Source organism: Pan troglodytes, chromosome 10 (assembly GCF_028858775.2).
Source record: "Pan troglodytes isolate AG18354 chromosome 10, NHGRI_mPanTro3-v2.0_pri, whole genome shotgun sequence".
Lineage (NCBI taxonomy): Eukaryota > Metazoa > Chordata > Mammalia > Primates > Hominidae > Pan > Pan troglodytes.
Genome location: NC_072408.2, coordinates 7,070,180 through 7,092,973, shown reverse-complemented (window position 1 = coordinate 7,092,973; position 22,794 = coordinate 7,070,180). Strand labels below are relative to the sequence as shown.

General features: G+C 35.1%; 1 protein-coding gene across 5 annotated transcripts in view; it reads left to right on the top strand.

Annotated features, from left to right (window-relative positions):
- Positions 1-22,794, top strand: part of LOC456647 (WAS protein family homolog 2) — a 51,434-nt gene that overhangs the window by 23,484 nt on the left and 5,156 nt on the right. The window lies entirely within an intron of this gene.

The window sequence follows — 22,794 nt, the reverse complement described above, 5'->3', positions numbered from 1 at the left end:
ACAGACAGCGGTGTCGATATTTCCACGCTTATAGAGATAGCGGTGTACATATTTTCATGTTTATAGAGATAGCGGTGTAGATATTTCCATGTTTATAGAGATTGCTGTGTAGATTTTCCACGTTTACAGAGATAGCGGTGTAGATATTTCCACGTTTATAGAGATAGCGGTGTAGATATTTCCATGTTTATAGAGACAGCGGTGTAGATATTTCCATGTTTAGATAGTGGTGTAGATATTTCCATGTTTATGGAGATAGCGGTGTGGATATTTCCATGTTTATAGAGATAGCAGTGTAGATATTTCCATGTTTATAGAGATAGCGGTGTAGATATTTCCATGTTTCTAGAGATAGCGGTGTAGATATTTCCATGTTTATACCGAGAGCGGTGTACATGTTTTCATGTTTATAGAGATAGCGTTGTAGATATTTCCATGTTTATACAGGTAGCGGTGTAGAAATTTCCAAGTTTATACAGGTAGCGGTGTAGAAATTTCCATGTTTATACAGATAGCGGTGTAGAAATTTCCATATTTATACAGATAGCGGTGTAGATATTTCCATGTTTATACAGGTAGCGGTGTAGACATTTCCATGTTTATAGAGACAGTGTTGTAGTTATTTACATGTTTATACACACAGCGGTGTAGATATTTCCATGTTTATAGAGATAGTGGTGTAGATATTTCCATATTTATAGAGATAGCGGTGTAGTTATTTCCATGTTGATAGAGATAGCGTTGTAGATATTTTCATGTTTCTAGAGATAGCGGTGTAAATATTTCCATGTTTATACAGATAGTGGTGTAGATATTTCCATGTTTATACAGATAGCGGTTTAGATATTTCCATGTTTATAGAGATATCGGTGTAGATATTTCCATGTTTATAGAAATAGCGGTGTAGATATTTCCATGTTTATAGGGATAGTGGTGTAGATATTTCCATGTTTATACAGATAGCGGTGTAGATATTTCCATGTATATGCAGATAGCGGTGTAGTTATTCCCATGTTTATACAGATAGCTGTGTAGATATTTCCATGTTTAAATAGATAGCGGTGTAGATATTTCCATGTTCATACAGATAGCGGTGTAGGTATTTCCATGCTTATACAGACAGCGGTGTAGATATTTTCATGTTTATATAGACAGCGGTGTAGATATTTCCATGTTTATACAGGTAGCGGTGTAGATATTTCCATGTTTATACAGATAGCCGTGTAGATATTTCCATGTTTATACAGATAGCGGTGTATGTTTTTCTATGTTTAATCAGATGGCGGTGTAGATATTTATGTGTTTTTAGAGATAGTGGTGTAGATATTTCCATGTTTATACAGATAGCGGTGTAGATATTTCCATGTTTATAGAGATAGCGGTGTAGTTATTTCCATGTTTATACAGTCAGCAGTGTAGGTATTTCCATGTTAATAGAAGTACCGGTGTAGACATTTCAATGTTTATACAGATAGAGGTGTAGATATTTCGATGTTTCTACACATAGCGGTGTAGATATTTCCGTGTTTATAGAGATAGCGCTGTAAATATTTCCATGTTTATACTGATAGCGGTGTAGATATTTCCATGTTTATAGAGATAGCAGTGTTCATATTTCCATGTTTATACACATAGCGGTGTGAATATTTCCATGTTTATACTGATGGCGGTGTGGATATTTCCATGTTTATACAGATGGCGGTGTAGATATTTCCATGTTTATAGAGATGGCGGTGTAGATATTTCCTTGTTTATACAGATAGCGGTGTAGATATTTCCATTTTTATAGAGGTAGCGCTGTAGATATTTCCATGTTTATAGATATGGTGGTGTAGATTTTTCCATGTTTATAGAGATGGCAGTGTAGGTATTTCCATGTTCATATTGATAGCGGTGTAGATTTTTCCACGTTTATACAGATGGTGGTTTAGATATTTATATGTTTATAGAGATAGCGGCGTAGATATTTCCATGTTTATAGAGAAGGCGGTGTAGATATTATCATGTTTATACAGATGGCGGTGTACATATTTACATTTTTATAGAGATGGCGGTGTAGATATTTCCATGTTTATAGAGGTGGCGGTGTAGATATTTCCATGTTTGTACAGATAGCGGTGTAGATATTTCCCTGTTTATACAGATAGCAGTGTAGATATTTCAATGTTTATGCAGATGGCGGTGTAGATATTTCCATGTTTATAGAGATGGCGGTGTAGATATTTCCATGTTTATAGAGATGGCGGTGTAGATATTTCCATGTTTATAGAGATAGCGGTGTACATCTTTCCATGTTTATACAGATGGCGGTGTAGAGATTTCCATGTTTAGAGTGGTAGTGGGGTAGATATTTCCATGTTTATACAGACGGCGGTGTAGATATTTCCATGTTCATTCAGATGGCTTTGTAGATATTTCCATGTTTATATAGATGGCGGTGTAGATGTTTCCATGTTTATCGACGTGGTGGTGCAGATATTTCCATGTTTATATAGTGGGTGGTGTAAATATTTCCATGTTTATAGAAATGGCGGTGTAGATATTTCCATGTTTGTACTGATGGCAGTGTAGATATTTCCATGTTTATAGAGATGGCAGTGTAGATATTTCCATGTTTGTACAGATGACAGAGTAGATATTACCATGTTCATTCAGATGGCGGTGTAGACATTTTCATGTTCATGCAGATAGCGGTGTAGATATTTTCCATGTTTATACAGACAGCGGTGTAGATATTTTCATGTTTATACAGATAGCGGTGTAGATATTTCCATGTTTATACAGGTAGCGGTGTAGATATTTCCATGTTTATACAGATAGCGGTGTAGTTACTTCCATGTTTATACAGATAGCGGTGTAGATATTTCGATGTTTATACAGATAGCCGTGTAGATATTTTGATGTTAATACAGGTAGCGGTGTAGATATTTCTATGTTTATACAGACAGCGGTGTACATATTTCCATGTTTATACAGGTAGCGGTGTAAATATTTCCATGTTTATACAGATAGCGGTGTAGATATTTCGATGTTTATTCAGGTAGCGGTTTAGTGATTTCCATGTTTCTACTGACAGCGTTGTAGATATTTCCATGTTTATACAGGTAGCGGTGTAGATATTTGCATGTTTTTACAGATAGCGGTGTAGATATTTCCATGTTTATACAGGTAACGGTGTAGATGTTTCCATGTTTATACAGATAGCGGTGTAGATGTTTCCATGTTTATACTGGTAGTGGTGTAGATGTTTCCAATTTTATATAGATAGCATTGTAGATATTTCCATGTTTATACAGATAGCGGTGTAGATATTTCCATGTTTATACAGACAGCAGTGTATATTTTTTCATGTTTACACAGATAGCAGTGTTGATATTTCCATGTTTGTACGGATAGCGGTGTAGATATTCCCATGTTTATAGAGATAACGGTGTAGATACTTCCATGTTTGCAGAGATAGTGGTGTAGACATTTCCATGTTTATACAGATAGCGGTGTAGATATTTCCATGTTTATGGAGATAGCGGTGTAGATATTTTCATGTTTATAGAGATAGCGGTGTAGATATTTCCATATTTATGGAGATAGCGGTGTAGACATTTTCATGTTTATAGAGATAGCGTAGATATTTCCATGTTTATACAGGTAGCGGTGTAGATATTTCCATGTTTAAACAGATGGCGGTGAAGATATTTGCATGTTCATAGAGATGGCGGTGTAGATATTTCCATGTTTATACAGATAGCAGAGTAGATGTTACCATGTTCGTAGAGATAGCGGTGTAGATATTTCCATGTTTATACAGATACCGGAGTAGATATTACCATGTTCATACAGATAGCGGTGTACATATTTCTATGTTTATACAGATGGCGGAGTAGATATTTCCCTGTTTATACAGGTAGCGGTGTAGATATTTCCATGTTTATACAGGTAGCGGTGTAGTTATTTCCGTGTTTATGCAGACAGCGGTGTAGATATTTCCATGTTTATACAGGTAACGGTGTATATATTTCCAGGGTTATACAGATAGCGGTGTCGATATTTCAATGTTTATAGAGGTTGCGGTGTAGTTGTTTCCATGTTTATAGAGACAGCGTTGTAGATATTTCCATGTTTTTTCAGGTAGCGCAGTAGATATTTCCATGTTTATGCAGATAGCGGTGTCGCTTTTTTCATGTTTACAGATAGAGGTGTAGATATTTCTATGCTTATAGAGATAGTGGTGTAGATATTTCCATGTTTATACAGGTAGCGGTGTAGATATTTTCATGTTTCTACAAATAGTGTTGTAGATATTTCAATGTTTATACAGAGAGCGGTGTAGACATTTCAATGTTTATACAGGTAGCGGTGTAGTTATTTCCATGTTTATACAGACAGCGTAGATATGTCCATGTTTATACAGGTAGCGGTGTAGATATTTCCATTTTTATAGAGATAGCGGTGTAGATATTTCCATGTTTATGCAGATAGCGGAGTAGATATTTCCATGTTTATAGAGGTGGCGGTGTAGATATTTCCATGTTTATACAGATAGCGGTGTAGATATTTCCGTGTTTATAGAGACGGCGGTGTAGATATTTCCATGTTTGTACTGATAGCGGTATAGATATTTCTATGTTTACAGAGATAGTGGTTTAGATATTTCCATGTTTATATAGATAGCGATGTAGATATTTCCATGTGTATACAGATAACGGTGTAGAGATTTCCATGTTTATACAGATAGCGATGTTGATGTTTCCATGTTCCTACAGGTAGCGGTGTAGATATTTCCATGTATCTTCAGATAGCGGTGTAGATATTTCTATGTTTATGCAGATAGCGGTGTAGATATTTCCATGTTTATACAGATAGCGGTGTAGATATTTGCAAGTTTATAGAGAAAGCGGTGTTGATATTTCCATGTTCATACAGGTAGCGGTGTAGATATTTCCTTGTTTATACAGAGGGCGATGTAGACGATTCCATGTTTCTACAGGTAGCGGTGTAGATATTTCCATGTTTATACAGATAGCGGAGTAGATATTTCCATGTTTATACAGATAGCGGTGTAGATATTTCCAAGTTTATACAGATAACAGTTTAAATGTTTACATGTTTATAGAGATAGCGTTGTAGATATTTCCGTGTTCATACTGATAGCGGTGTAAATGTATAAATGTTTATGGAGATAGCAGTGTAGACATTTCCCTTTTTATAGAGATATCGGTGTAGATATTTCCATGTTTATAGAGACAGCGTTGTAGATATTTTCATGTTTATAGAGATAGCGATGTAGTTATTTCGATGTTTTTACAGATAGCGGTGTAGATATCTCCATGGTTATACAGATAGCGGTGTAGATATTTCCATGTTTATAGAGGTATCAGTGTAGAGATTTCCAAGTTTATAGAGATAGCTGTGTAGATATTCCTATGTTTATACATATAACGGTGGAGATATTTCCATGTTTATACAGATAGCGGTGTAGATATTTCCATGTTTATACAGAAAGCGGTGTAGATATTTCCATGTTTATAGAGATAGCAGTGTAGATATTTCCATTTTTATTCAGAGAGCAGTGTAGATATTTCCATGTTTATACAGATAGCGGTGTAGATATTTCCATGTTTATAGAGATAGCAGTGTTGATATTTCCAAGTTTATACAGATTGCGGTGTAGATATTTCCAGGTTTATAGAGATGGCCGTGTAGATATTTCCTTATTTGTACAGATAGTGGTGTAGATATTTCCATTTTTATAGAGGTAGCGCTGTAGACATTTCCATGTTTATAGAGATGGTGGTGTAGATATTTCCATGTTTATAGAGATTGCAGTGTAGTTATTTCCATGTTTATATAGATAGCGGTGTAGATTTTTCCATGTTTATACAGATGGCGGTGTAGATATTTATATGTTTATAGAGATAGCGGTGTAGATATTTCCATGTTTATACAGATGGCGGTGTAGATATTTCCAAGTTTATAGAGATAGCAGTCTAGACATTCCCATGTTTATTGAGATGGCGGTGTAGATATTTCCATGTTTATAGAGATAGCGGTGTAGACATTTCCATGTTTTTACAGATGGCGGTGTAGATATTTCCATGTTTATAGAGATAGTGGTGTGGATGTTTCCATGTTTATACATACGGTGGTGTACATATGTCCATATTGTTACAGATGGCGTTCTAGATATTTCCATGTTCAGATGGCAGAGTAGATATTTCCATGTTTATAGAGATGGCCGTGTAGATATTATCATGTTTATATAGATGGAGGTGTACATATTTACTTGTTTATAGAGATTGCGGTGTTGATATTTCCATGTTTATACAGATGACGGTGTAGATATTTCCATGTTTATAGAGCTGGTGGTGTAGAAATTTCCATGTTTATACAGATAGCGGTGTAGATATTTCCATGTTTATAGAGATGGCGATGTAGATATTTCCATGTTTGTACAGATAGCGGTGTAGATATTTCCATGTTTATAGAGATAGTGGTGTAGATATTTCTGTTTATAGAGATAGCGGTGTAGATATTTCCATGTGTATACAGATAACGGTGTAGATATTTCCATGTTTATACAGATAGTGACGTAGATGTTTCCATGTTTATACAGATAACGATGCAGATGTTTCCATGTTTCTACAGGTAGTGGTGTAGATATTTCCATGTTTATGGAGATAGCGGTGTAGATATTTCCATGTTTATACAGATAGCGGTGTAGATACTTCGATGTTCATACTGATAGCAGTGTATGTTTCCATGTTTCCATGTTTATAAAGCTAGTGGTGCACATGTTTACATGTTTACATAGATAGCGGTGTAGATATTTCAATGTTTACTGAGATAGTGGTGTTGATATTTCCGTGTTTATACAGGCAACTGTGCAGATATTTCCATGTTTATAAAGATAGCGGTGTAGATATTTCCATGTATATAGAGATGGCGGTGTAGATATTTCCTTGTTTATACAGATAACGGTGTAGATATTTCCATTTTTATAGAGGTAGCGCTGTAGATATTTCCATGTTTATAGTGATGGTGGTGTAGAGATTTCCATGTTTATAGAGATGGCGGTGTAGATATTTCCATGTTTATATAGATAGCGGTGTAGATATTTCCACGTTTATACAGATGGCGGTTTAGATATTTCCATGTTTATAGAGATAGTAATGTAGGTATTTCCATGTTTATAGAGATGGCGGTGTAGATATTTCCATGTTTATAGGTATGGCGGTGGAGATATTTCCACGTTTATGCAGATGGCGATGTAGATATTTCCATCTTCATAGAGATAGTGGTGTAGATATTTCCATGTTTATGTACATAGCGGTGTAGATATTTCCATGTTTATACAGATGGCGGAGTAGATATTTCCATGTTTATAGAGATGGCGGTGTAGATGTTATCATGTTTATACAGATGACGGTGTACATATTTACATGTTTATAGAGATGGTGGTGTAGATATTTCCATTTTTATACAGACGGCGGTGTAGATATTTCCACGTTTATAGAGATAGCGGTTTAGATATTTCCATGTTTATACAGATAGCGGTGCAGATACTTCCATGTTTATACAGATAGCGGTGTAGATATTTCCATGTTTATACAGCTAGCGGTGTACATGTTTACATGCTTATAGAGATAGCGGTGTAGATATTTCCCTGTTTACAGAGATAGTTTTGTAGATATTTCCATGTTTATACTGGCAGCGGTGCAGATATTTCCAGGGTTATACAGATAGCGGTGTACATATATCCATGTTTATAGAGATAGCGGTGTTGATATTTTCACGTTTAGACAGATAGCGGAGTAGATATTTCCATTTTTATAGAGACAGCGGTGTAGTTATTTCAATGTTTATAGAGATATTATTGTAGATATTTTGATGTTTATAGAGATAGCAGTGTAGATATTTCCATGTTTATACAGATAGTGATGTAGATATTTCCATGTTTATACAGATAGCGGTGTAGATATTTCCATGTTTATAGAGATATCGATGTAGATATTTCCATGTTTACAGAGATAGCTGTGTAGTTATTCCCATGTTTATACAGATAACGGTGTAGATATTCCAATGTTTATACAGATAGCGGTGTAGATATTTCCATGTTTCTACAGATAGCGGTGTAGATATTTCCATTTTTATAGAGATAACGGTGTAAATGTTTCCATGTTTACAGAGAGCAGTGTAGATATTTCCATGTTTATACTGGTAGCCGTGTAGATATTTCCATGTTTATGGAGATAGCGGTGTTGATATTTCCATGTTTATACAGATAGTGGTGTAGATATTTCCATGTTTATGCAGATGGCGGTGTGGATATTTCCATGTTTATACAGATGGCGGTGTAGATATTTCCATGTTTATAGAGATGGCTGTGTGGATATTTCCTTGTTTATACAGATAGTGGTGTTGATATTTCCATTTTTATAGCGGTAGCGCTGTAGATATTTCAATGTTTATAGAGGTGGTGTTGTAGATATTTCCATGTTTATAGGGATGGTGGTGTACATATTTCCATGTTTATATAGATAGAGGTGTATTTTTTTCCATGTTTATATGGATGGCGGTGTAGATATTTATATGTTTATAGTGATAGCAGTGTAGATATTTCCATGTTTATACAGATGGCCTTGTAGATATTTCCATGTTTATAGAGATAGCAGTGTAGGTATTTCCATGTTTATAGAGATGGTGCTGTAGATATTTCCATGTTTAAAGAGATAGCGGTGTAGATATTTCCATGTTTATGCAGACGGCGGTGTAGATATTTCCATGTTTATACAGATGGCGTTATAGATATTTCCATGTTTATACAGATGGCGGAGTAGATATTTCCATGTTTATAGAGATGGCGGTGTAGATATTTCCATGTTTGTACAGATAGCGGTATAGGTATTTCTATGTTTACAGAGATAGTGGTGTAGTTATTTCCATGTTTATATAGATAGCGGTGTAGATATTTCCATGTGTATACAGATAACGGTGTAGATATTTCCATTTTTATAGGGATAGCAATGTAGATGTTTCCATGTTTATACAGATAGCGATGTAGATGTTTCCATGTTTCTACAGGTAGCATTGTAGATATTTCCATGTTTATACAGATAGCGGTGTAGATATTTCCAACTTTCTACAGATAGCGGAGTAGATATTTCCATGTATATTCAGATAGCAGTGTAGATATTTCCATGTTTATGCAGATAGCGGTGTAAATGTTTACATGTTTATAGAGATAGCATTGTAGATATTTCCATGTTTATACTGATAGCCGTGTAAATGTTTAAATGTTTTTAGAGATAGCGGTGTAGATATTTCCATGTTTATACAGATAGCGTTGTAGATTTTTCCAAGTTTATAGAGATAGCGGTGGATATTTCCATGTTTATACAGGTAGTGGTGTAGGTATTTCCATGTTTATACAGATAGCGATGTAGATGTTTCCATGTTTCTACAGGTGGCGGTGTAGATATTTCCATGTTCATACAGATAGCGGTGTAGATATTTCCATGTTTATACAGATAGCGGAGTAGATATTTCCATGTTTGTACAGATAGCGGTGTAGATATTTCCATGTTTATACAGATAGCGGTGTAAATGTTTACATGTTTATAGAGATAGTGTTGTAGATATTTCCATGTTTATACAGATAGCGGTGTAAATGTTTAAATGTTTAAGGAGATAGCGGTGTAGGTATTTCCAGTTTATAGAGATATCGGTGTAGTTATTTCCATGTTTATAGAGACAGCGTTGTAGATATTTTCATGTTCATAGAGATAGCGGTGTAGTTATTTCCATGTTTATACAGATAGCGGTGTTGATATTTCCATGTTTATACAGATAGCGGTGTGGATATTTCCATGTTTATAGAGATGGCGGTGTGGATATTTCCATGTTGATACAGATTGCGGTGTAGATATTTCCATGTTTACAGAGATGGCCGTGTAGATATTTCCTTGTTTATACAGATAGTGGTGTACTTATTTCCATTTTTATTGAGGTAGCGCTGTAGACAGTTCCATGTTTATAGAGATGATGGTGTAGATATTTCCATGTTTATAGAGATGGCGGTGTAGATATTTCCATGTTTATAGACATAAAGGTGTAGACATTTCCATGTTTGTACAGATGTCAGTGTGGATATTTCCATGTTTATAGAGATAGTGGTGTAGATATTTCCATGTCTATACAGACGGCGGTGTAGATTTTTCCATGTTTATATAGATGGCGTTGTAAATTTTCCATGTTTATACAGATGGCGGTGTAGATATTTCCATGTTTATAGACATGGCGGTGTAGGTATTTCCATGTTTATACACATGGCGGTGTAGTTATTTCCATGTTTATAGAGATGTCGGTGTAGAAATTTCCATGTTTATATACATAGCGGTGTAGATATTTCCATGTTTATAGAGATGGCGATATACATATTTCCATGTTTATACAGATGGCAGTGTAGATATTTCTATGTTTACAGAGATAGTGGTGTAGATATTTCCATGTTGATAGAGATAGCGGTGTGGATATTTCCATGTGTATACAGATAACGGTGTAGATATTTCCATGTTTATACAGATAGCGACGTAGATGTTTCAATGTGTATACAGATAGCGATGTAGATGTTTCCATGTTTCTACAGGTAGTGGTGTAGATATTTCCATGTTTATACAGATAGCAGTGTAGATATTTTCATGTTTATACAGATAACAGAGTAGATATTTTCATGTTTATACAGATAGCGTTGTAGATATTTCCATGTTTATACAGATAGCGGTGTGAATGTTTACATGTTTATGGAGATAGCGTTGTAGATATTTCCATGTTTATACAGATACCGGTGTAAATGTTTAAATGTTTATAGAGATAGCGGTGTAGATATTTCTATGTTTATACAGATAACGGTGTAGATATTTCCACGTTTATACAGATAGCGGTGTAGACATTTCCAGTTTTATTGAGATAACAGTGTAGATACTTCCATGTGTATACAGGTAGCGGTGTAAATGTTTACATGTTTATAGAGATAGCGGTGTAGATATTTCCATGTTTATACAGATAGCGGTGTAGATATTTTCATGTTTATAGAGATATCGGTGTAGATATTTCCATGTTTATAAGGATAGCTGTGTTGATATTCCCACATTTATACAGATAACGGTGTAGATATTTCCATGTTTATACAGATAGCAGTGTAGATATTTCCATGTTTATACAGATAGCGGTGTAGATATTTCCATTTTTATAGAGATAGCAGTGTAGATATTTCCATGTTTATACAGAGAGCAGTGTAGATATTTCCATGTTTATACTGGTAGCGGTGAAGATATTTCCATGTTTATAGAGATAGCAGTGTTGATATTTCCATGTTTATACAGATAGCGGTTTGGATATTTCCATGTTTATACAGATGGTGGCGTGGATATTTCCATGTATATACAGATGGCGGTGTAGATATTTCCATGTATATAGAGATGGCCATGTAGTTATTTCCTTGTTTATACAGATAGTGGTGCAGATATTTCCATTTTTATAGAGGTAGCACTATAGGTATTTCTATGTTTATAGAGACGGTGGTGTAGGTATTTCCATGTTTATGGAGATGGCGGTGTAGATATTTCCATGTTTATATACATAGTGGTGTAGATTTTTCCATCTTTATACAGATGGCGGTGTGGATATTTATAAGTTTATAGAGATAGCAGTGTAGATATTTCCATTTTTATTCAGATGGCGGTGTAGATATTTCCATGTTTATGGAGATAGTAGTGTAGATATTTCCATGTTTATAGAGATGGCGGTGTAGATATTTCCATGCTTGTACAGATAGCGGTGTAGATATTTCCATGTTTATACAGATGGCAGTGTAGATATTTCCATGTTTATAGAGATATTGGTGTAGATATTTCCATGTTTATAGAGATGGCAGTGTAGATATTTCCATGTTTATGCAGATGGCGTTGTTGATATTTCCATGTTTATAAAGATGGCGGAGTAGATATTTCCATGTTTATAGAGATGGCGGTGTAGATATTATCATGTGTATACAGATGGCGGTGTACATATTTACATGTTTATAGAGATGGCGGTGTAGATATTTCCATGTTTATACAAATGGCGGTGTAGATATTTCCAAGTTTATAGAGATGGCGGTTTTGAAATTTCCATGTTTATACAGATAGCGGTGTAGATATTTCCATGTTTATAGAGATGGCGGTGTAGATATTTCCATGTTTATATAGATGGCGGTGTGGATATTTCCATGTTTATGTAGATGGCGTTGTAGATATTTCCATGTTTATAGAGATGAAGGTGTATATATTTCAATGTTTATAGAGATAGCGGTGTAGATATTTCCATGTTCATACTGATAGCGGTGTAGATATTTCCATGTTTATACAGATAGAGGTGTTGGTATTTCCATGTTTATACAGATAGCGGTGTAGATATTTCCATGTTTATACATCGCGTGGTGTAGATATTTACATCTTTATACAGATGGGAGTGTAGATATTTCCATGTTTATACAGATGGCGGAGTAGATAGTTCCATGTTTATGGAGATGGCATTGTAGATATTTTCATGTTTATCGAGATGGCGGTGTAGATATTTCCATGTTTATGGAGATAGCGGTGTAGGTATTTCCATGTTTATAGAGCTAGCAGTGTAGTTATTTCTGTGTTTATAGAGATGGCTGTGTAGATATTTCCATGTGTATACAGATGGCAGTGTAGATATTTCCATGTTTATACAGATGGTGGTGTAGATATTTCCATGTTTATACAGATTGACGGTGTACATGTTTCCACGTTTTTACAGATGGCGGTGTAGATATTTGAATGTTTATAGAGACAGCGGTTGAGATATTTCCATGTTTACACATATAGCCGTGTAGATATTTCCATGTTTATACAGATAGCGGTGTAGATATTTCCATGTTTATACAGATAGCGGTGTAGATATTTCCATGTTTATACACATCGCGGTGCAGATATTTACATGTTTATACAGATCATGGTGTAGATATTTCCATGTTTATACAGATAGCGTTGTAGGTATTTCCAGGTTTATGCAGATAGCGGTGTAGATATTTGCATGTTTATACAGATCACGGTGCAGATATTTCCATGTTTCTGCAGATGGCAGTGTAGATATTTCCATGTTTATGCAGTTGGCGGTGTAGATGTTTCCATGTTTATACAGCTCACGGTGTAGATATTTACATCTTTATAGAGACGGCAGTGTAGATATTTCCATGTTTATACAGATGGCGGTGTAGATATTTTCATGTTTATACAGATGGTGGTGTAGATAGTTCCATGTTTATGGAGATGGCAGTGGAGATATTTTCATGTTTATAGAGATGGTGGTGTAGATAGTTCAATGTTTATAGAGATAGCGGTGTAGATATTTCCATGTTTATAGAGAGAGTGGTGTAGGTTTTTCCATGTTTATAGAGCCAGCGGTGTAGTTATTTCCATGTTTATACAGATGTCTGTGTAGATATTTCCATGTGTATACAGATGACAGTGTAGATATTTTCATGTTTATACAGATGGTGGTGTAGATATTTCCAAGTTTATAGAGATAGTGCTGTAGGTATTTCCATGTTCATAGAGATAGCGGTGTAGAGATTTCCATGTTTATACAGATGGCGGTGTAGATATTTCCATGTGTATACAGATGGCAGTGTCGATATTTCCATGTGTATACAGATGGCAGTGTCGATATTTCCATGTTTATACAGATGACCGTGTAGATATTTCCATGTTTTTACACATGCCGGTGTAGTTATTTCAATGTTTATAGAGATGGCGGTGTAGATATTTCCATGGTCATACAGATAGCGGTGTGGATATTTCCATGTTTATAGAGATCGCGGTGTAGATATTTCTGTATTTCTACAGATAGCGGTGCAGATATTTCCATGTTTATACAGATCGCGGTGTAGATATTTCCATGTTTTTACAGATAGCGGTGTAAATATTTCCACATTTATACAGATCATGGTGTTGGTATTTTCATGTTTATACAGATAGCGGTGTAGATATTTCCATGTTTATATAGCTCACGTTGTAGATATTTACATCTTTATACAGATGGCAGTGTAGATATTTCCATGTTTACATAGATGGCGGTGTAGATATTTCCACGTTTATACAGATGGCGGTGTAGATAGTTTCATGTTTATGGAGATGGCAGTGTAGGTATTTTCATGTTTATAGAGATGGCAGTGTAGATATTTCCATGTTTATAGAGATATCGGTGTAGATATTTCCATGTTTGTAGAGATGGCGGTGTATATATTTCCATGTTTATGGGGATTGCGGTGTAGATATTTCCATGTTTATACAGACAGCGGTGTAGATATTTGCATGTTTATACAGATAGCGGTGTTGTTATTTCCATGTTTATACAGAGAGCGGTGTAGATATTTCCATGTTTATAGAGATGGCGGTGTGGATATTTCCATGTTGATACAGATTGCGGTGTAGATATTTCCATGTTTACAGAGATGGCCGTGTAGATATTTCCTTGTTTATACAGATAGTGGTGTAGTTATTTCCATTTTTATTGAGGTAGCGCTGTAGACAGTTCCATGTTTATAGAGATGGTGGTGTAGTTATTTCCATGTTCATATAGATAGCGGTGTAGATTTTTCCATGTTTATACAGATGGCGGTGTAGATGTTTATATGTTTATAGAGATAGCAGTGTAGATATTTCCATGTTTATACAAATGGCGGTGTAGATATTTCCAAGTTTATAGAGATAGCAGTGTAGATATTTGCATGTTTATAGAGATGGCGGTGTAGATATTTCCGTGTTTATAGAGATAGCGGTGTAGACATTTCCATGTTTATACAGATTGGGGTGTAGATATTTCCATGTTTATAGAGATAGTGGTGTAGATATTTCCATGTCTATACAGACGGCGGTGTAGATATTTCCATGTTTATACAGATGGCGTTGTAGATTTTCCATGTTTATACAGATGGCGGAGTAGATATTTCCATGTTTATAGACATGGCGGTGTAGATATTATCATGTTTATATAGATGGCGGTGTACATATTTACATGTTTATAGAGATGGCGGTGTAGATATTTCCATGTTTATACAGATGGCGGTGTAGTTATTTCCATGTTTATAGAGATGGCGGTGTAGAAATTTCCATGTTTATACAGATAGTGGTGTAGATATTTCCATGTTTATAGAGATGGCGATGTAGATATTTTCATGTTTGTACAGATAGCGGTGTAGATATTTCTATGTTTACAGAGATAGTGGTGTAGATACTTCTATGTTGATAGAGATAGCGGTGTAGATATTTCCATGTGTATACAGATAACGGTGTAGATATTTCCATGTTTATACAAATAGTGTAGATATTTTCATGTTTATACAGATAGCAGAGTAGATATTTTCATGTTGATACAATTAGCGTTGTAGATATTTCCATGTTTATACAGATAGCGGTGTGAATGTTTACATGTTTATAGAGATAGCGTTGTAGATATTTCCATGTTTATACATATAGCGGTGTAAATGTTTAAATGTTTATAGAGATAGCAGTGTAGATATTTCTATGTTCATACAGATAGTGGTGTAGATATTTCCTCGTTTATACAGATAGCGGTGTAGACATTTCCAGGTTTATAGAGATAACAGTGTAGATACTTCCATGTGTATACAGGTAGCAGTGTAAATGTTTACATGTTTATAGAGATAGCTGTGTAGATATTTCCATGTTTATACACATAGCGGTGTAGATATTTCCATGTTTATACAGATAGTGGTGTAGATATTTCCATGTTCATAGAGATATCGGTGTAGATATTTCCATGTTTATAGAGATGGCTGTGTAGATATTCCCACATTTATACAGATAACGGTGTAGATATTTCCATGTTTATACCGATAGCGGTGTAGATATTTCCATGTTTATATAGATAGCGGTGTAGATATTTCCATTTTTATAGATATAGCTGTGTAGATATTTCCATGTTTATACAGAGAGCAGTGTAGGTATTTCCATGTTTATACAGGTAGCGGTGAAGATATTTCCATGTTTATAGAGATAGCAGTGTTGATATTTCCATGTTTATAGAGATAGCGGTTTAGATATTTGCATGTATATACAGATGGTGGTGTGGATATTTCTATGTTTATACAGATGTCTGTGTAGATATTTCCATGTATATAGAGATGGCCATGTAGTTATTTCCTTGTTTATACAGATAGTGGTGTAGATATTTCTATTTTTATAGAGGTAGCACTGTAGATATTTCCATGTTTACAGAGACGGTGGTGTAGATATTTCCATGTTTATGGAGATGGCGGTGTAGATATTTCCATGTTTATATACATAGTGGTGTAGATTTTTCCATGTTTATACAGATAGCGGTGTGGATATTTATATGTTTATAGAGATGGTGGTGTAGATATTTCCATGTTTATACAGATGGCGGTGTAGATATTTCCATGTTTATGGAGATAGTGTAGATATTTCCATGTTTATAGAGATGGCGGTGTATATATTTCGATGCTTGTACAGATTGCGGTGTAGATATTTCCATGTTTATACAGATGGCGGTGTAGATATTTCCATCTTTATAGAGATATTGGTGTAGATATTTCCATGTTTATACAGATGGCAGTGTAGGTATTTCCATGTTTATACAGATGGCGTTGTTGATATTTCCATGTTTATAAAGATGGCGGAGTAGATATTTCCATGTTTGTAGAGATGGCGGTGTAGATATTATCATGTGTATACAGATGGCGGTGTACATATTTTCATGTTTATAGAGACGGCGGTGTAGATATTTCCATGTTTGTACAGATAGCGGTGTAGTTATTTCCGTGTTTATAGAGATTGCATTGTAGATATTTCCCTGATTATACAGACAGAGGTGTAGATATTTCCGTGTTTATACAGAAAGCTGTGTAGACATTTCCATGTTTATACATATAGCGGTGTAGATATTTCTATGTGTACAGATAACTGTGTAGATATTTCCATGTTTATACAGATTGCGATGTAGATGTTTCCATGTTCATACAGATAGCGATGTAGATGTTTCCATGTTTCTACAGGTTGCGGTGTAGATATTTCCATGTTTATATAGATAGCGGTGTAGATATTTCCATGTTTATACAGATAGCAGAGTAGATATTTCCATGTTCATACAGATAACGGTGTAGATATTTCCACGTTTATGCAGATAGCGGTGTAAATGTTTACATGTTTATAGAGATAGCATTGTAGATATTTCCATGTTTATACAGATAGCGGTGTAAATATTTCCATGTTAATAGTGATAGCGGTGTAAATATTTCCATGTTTATGGAGATAGCGCTGTAAATATTTGCATGTTTATAGAGATAGCGGTGTAAATATTTCCATGTTTATAGAGATAGCAGTGTAAATATTTCCATATTTATAGAGATAACGGTGTAGATATTTCCATGTTCATAGTGATAGCGGTGTACGTATTTCCATGTTTATACAGAGAGCGTTGTAAATGTTTAAATGTTTATAGAGATAGCGGTGTAGATACTTCCATGTTTATACAGATTGCGGTGTAGTTATTTCCATGTTTATAGAGACAGCGGTGTACATGTTTACATGTCTATCGAGATAGTGGTGTAGATATTTTCATGTGAACAGAGATAGTGTTGTTGATATTTCCATGTTTATACAGATAGTGGTGTAGGTATTTCCATGTTTATTGAGATATCTGTGTAGGTATTTCCATGTTTATACAGATAGCGATGTAGATATTTCCATGTTTATAGTGATAGCGGTGTAAATATTTCCAATTTTATAGAGATAGCGGTGTAGTTATTTCCATGTTTATAGAGATAGTGTTGTAGATATTTTCATGTTCATAGAGATAGCGGTGTAGATATTTCCATGTTTATAGAGATAGCGGTGTAGATATTTCCATGTTTATAGAGATAGCGGTGTAGATATTTCCATATTTATACAGATAACGGTGTAGATATTTCCATGTATATACAGAAAGCTGTTTAGTTATTCCCATGTTTATACAGATAGCGGTGTAGATATTTCCATGTTTAAACAGATAGCGGTGTAGATATTTCCATGTTTATACAGGTAGCGGTGTAGATATTTTCATGTTTATACAGATAGTGGTGTAGATGTTTCCATGTTTATGCAGGTAGCGGTGTAAATGTTTCCATGTTTATACAGATAGTGGTGTAGATGTTTAGATGTTTATACAGATAGCGGAGTACATATTTCCATGTTCATACAGATAGCTGTGTAGATATTTCCATGTTTATACAGATAGCGGAGTAGATATTACCATCTTCATACAGTTAGCGGTGTAGGTATTTTCTTGTTCATATAGATAGCGGTGTATATATTTCCACGTTTATACAGAAAGCGGTGTAGATATTTTCATGTTTATACTGACAGCGGTGTAGATATTTCCATGTTTATACAGGTAGCGGTGTAGATATTTCCATGTTTATACAGATAGCGGTGTAGATATTTCCATGTATATACAGGTAGCGGTGTAGATATTTCCATGTTTATACAGGTAGCGGTGTAGATATTTCGATGTTTATACAGATAGCGGTGTAGATATTTTGAAGTTTATACAGGTAGCGGTGTTGATATTTTCATGTTTATACAGACAGCGGTGTAGATATTTCCATGTTTATACAGATAGCGGTGTAGATATTTCGATGTTTATACAGACAGCGGTGTAGATATTTCCATGTTTATACAGATAGCGGTGTAGATATTTCGATGTTTATACAGATAGCGGTGTAGATATTTCGATGTTTATACTGGTAGCAGTGTAGTTATTTCCATGTTTATACAGACAGCGTTGTAGATATTTCCATGTTTATACAGGTAGCGCTGTAGATATTTCCATGTTTATACAGATAGCGGTGTAGATGTTTCGATGTTTATAGAGGTAGTAGTGTAGATGTTTCCATGTTTATATAGATAGCGGTATAGATATTTCCATGTTCATACAGATAGCGGTGTAGATATTTCCATGTCTATACAGAGAGCGGTGTAGTTAATTTCATGTTTATACAGATAGCGGTGTAGATATTTCCATGTTTATACAGATAGCCGTGTAGATATTTCCATGTTTATACAGGTAACCGTGTAGATATTTCCATGTTTATAGAGATAGTGGTGTAGATATTTCCATGTTTATACAGATAGCGGTGTAGATATTTTCATGTTTATGAAGGTAACAGTGTAATTATTTCCATGTTTATACATACCGCGTCGTAGATATTTCCATGTTTATAGAGGTAGCGGTGTAGATATTTCCATGTTTATGTACATAGCGGTGTAGATATTTCCATGTTTATACAGATAGTGATGTAGATATTTCCATGTCTGTACAGAAAGCGGTGTAGTTATTCCCATGTTTATACAGATAGCGGTGAAGATATTTCCATGTATATACAGATAACTGTGTAGCTATTCCAATGTTTATACAGATAGCGGTGTAGATATTTCCATGTTTAATCAGATTGCTGTGTAAATATTTCCATGTTTATACAGGTAGTGGTGTAGATATTTTTATGTTTATACAGGTAGTGGTGTAGATATTTCCATGTTTATACAGGCAGCGGTGTAGATATTTCCATGTTTATACAGATAGTGGTGTAGATGTTTCCATGTTTATGCAGGTAGCAGTGTAGATGTTTCCATGTTTTTACAGATAGCGGTGTAGATGTTTAGATGTTTATACAGATAGCGGAGTAGATATTTCCGTGTTCATGCAGATAGCTGTGTAGATATTTCCATGTTCATATAGATAGCGGTGTAGATATTTCCATGTTTATACAGATATCGTAGTAGATATTACCATGTTCATATAGTTAGCGGTGTAGGTATTTCCTTGTTCATATAGATAGCGGTGTATATATTTCCATGTTTATACAGAAAGCGGTGCAGATATTTTCATGTTTATTCTGACAGCAGTGTAGATATTTCCATGTTTATACAGGTAGCGGTGTAGATATTTCCATGTTTATACCGATAGCAGTGTAGATATTTCCATGTTTATACAGGTAGCAGTGTAGATATTTCTATGTTTACACAGGTAGTAGTGTAGATATTTCCATGTTTATAGAGATAGAGGTGTAGATATTTCGATGTTTATACAGATAGCGGTGTAGATATTTTGAAGTTTATACAGGTAGCGGTGTAGATATTTTCATGTTTATACAGACAGCGGTGTAGATATTTCCATGTTTATACAGATAGTAGTGTAGATATTTCGATGTTTATACAGACAGCGGTGTAGATATTTCCTTGTTCATACAGATAGCGGTGTAGATATTTCGATGTTTATACAGGTAGCGGTGTAGATACTTCGATGTTTATGCAGGTAGCGGTGTAGTTATTTCCATGTTTATACAGACAGCGTTGTAGATATTTCCTTGTTTATACAGGTAGCGGTGTAGATATTTCCATGTTTGTACCGATAGCGGTGTAGATGTTTCGATGTTTGTACCGATAGCGGTGTAGATGTTTCGATGTTTATACTGGTAGCGGTGTAGATGTTTCCATGTTTATATAGATAGCGGTGTAGATATTTCCATGTTTATACAGATAGCGGTGTAGATATTTCCATGTCCGTACAGATAGCGGTGTAGATATTTCCATGTTCATACAGATAGCGGTGTAGATATTTCCATGTCTGTACAGAGAGCGGTGTAGTTATTTTCATGTTTATACAGATAGCGGTGTAGATATTTCCATGTTTATAGAGATAGCCGTGTAGATATTTCCATGGTTTTCCAGGTAACCGTGTAGATAATTCCATGTTTATACAGATAGCGGTGTAGATATTTCCATGTTTATACAGATAGCGGTGTAGATATTTCTATGTTTATACAGGTAGCGGTGTAGTTATTTCCATGTTTATACAGATAGCGATGTAGATATTTCCATGTCTATAGAGGTAGCGGTGTAGATATTTCCATGTCTATGCAGATAGCGGTGTAGATATTTCCATGTTTATACAGATAGCGATGTAGATATTTCCATGTCTATACAGATAGCGGTGTAGTTATTCCCATGTTCATACAGATAGCGGTGTAGATATTTCCACGTTTAAACAGATAGTGGTGTAGATATTTCCATGTTTATACAGGTAGCGGTGTAGATATTTCCATATTTATACAGATAGCGGTGTAGATATTTCCATGTCTATACAGATAGCCGTGTAGTTATTCCCATGTTTATACAGGTAGCGTTGTAGATATTTCCATGTATATACAGATAGCTGTGTAGTTATTCCCATGTTTATACAGATAGCGGTGTAGATATTTCCATGTTTAAACAGATAGCTGTGTAGTTATTCCCATGTTTATACAGGTAGCGTTGTAGATATTTCCATGTATATACAGATAGCTGTGTAGTTATTCCCATGTTTATACAGATAGCGGTGTAGATATTTCCATGTTTAAACAGATGGCTGTGTAGATATTTCCATGTTTATACAGGTAGTGGTGTAGATGTTTTCATGTTTATACAGGTAGCGGTGTAGATATTTCCATGTTTATACATTCAGCGGTGTAGATGTTTCCATGTTTATACAGATAGTGGTGTAGATGTTTCCATGTTTATGCAGGTAGCGGTGTAGATATTTCGATGTTTATACAGATAGCGGAGTAGATATTTCCGTGTTCATGAAGATAGCTGTGTTGATATTTCCATGTTCATACAGATAGCGGTGTAGATATTTCCATGTTTATACAGATAGCGGAGTAGATATTACCAAGTTCATACAGTTAGCGGTGTAGGTATTTCCTTGTTCATATAGATAGCGGTGTATATATTTCCATGTTTATTCAGAAAGCGGTGTAAATATTTTCATGTTTATACTGACAGCGGTGTAAATATTTCCATGTTTATGCAGGTAGCGGTGTAATTTCCATGTTTATACAGGCAGCTTTGTAGATATTTCCTTGTTTATACAGGTAGCGGTGTAGATATTTCCATGTTTGTACCGATAGCGGTGTAGATGTTTCGATGTTTATACTGGTAGCGGTGTAGATATTTCCATGTTTATACTGATAGCGGTGTAGATATTTCCATGTTTATACAGGTAGCGGTGTGGATATTTCCCTGTTTATACAGGTAGTAGTGTAGATATTTCCATGTTTATACAGATAGCGGTGTAGATATTTCGATGTTTATACAGATAGCAGTTTAGATATTTTGAAGTTTATACAGGTAGCGGTGTAGATATTTTCATGTTTATACAGACAGCGGTGCAGATATTTCCATGTTTATACTGATAGCGGTGTAGATATTTCGATGTTTATACAGACAGCGGTGTAGATATTTCCGTGTTTATACAGATAGCGGTGTAGATATTTCGATGTTTACACAGATAGCGGTGTAGATACTTCGATGTTTATACAGGTAGCGGTGTAGTTATTTCCATGTTTATACAGACTGTGTTGTAGATATTTCCATGTTTATACAGGTAGCGGTGTCGATATTTCCATGTTTATAGAGATAGCGGTGTAGATGTTTCGATGTTTATACAGGTAGCGGTGTAGATGTTTCCATGTTTATACAGATAGCGGTGTAGATATTTCCATGTTTATTCAGGTAGCGGAGTAGATATTTCCATGTTCATATAGATAGCGGTGTAGATATTTCCATGTTTATACAGATAGCGGTGTAGATATTTTGATGTTTATACAGATAGCGGTGTAGATATTGCGATGTTTATACATGTAGTGGTGCAGGTGTTTCCATGTTTATATAGATA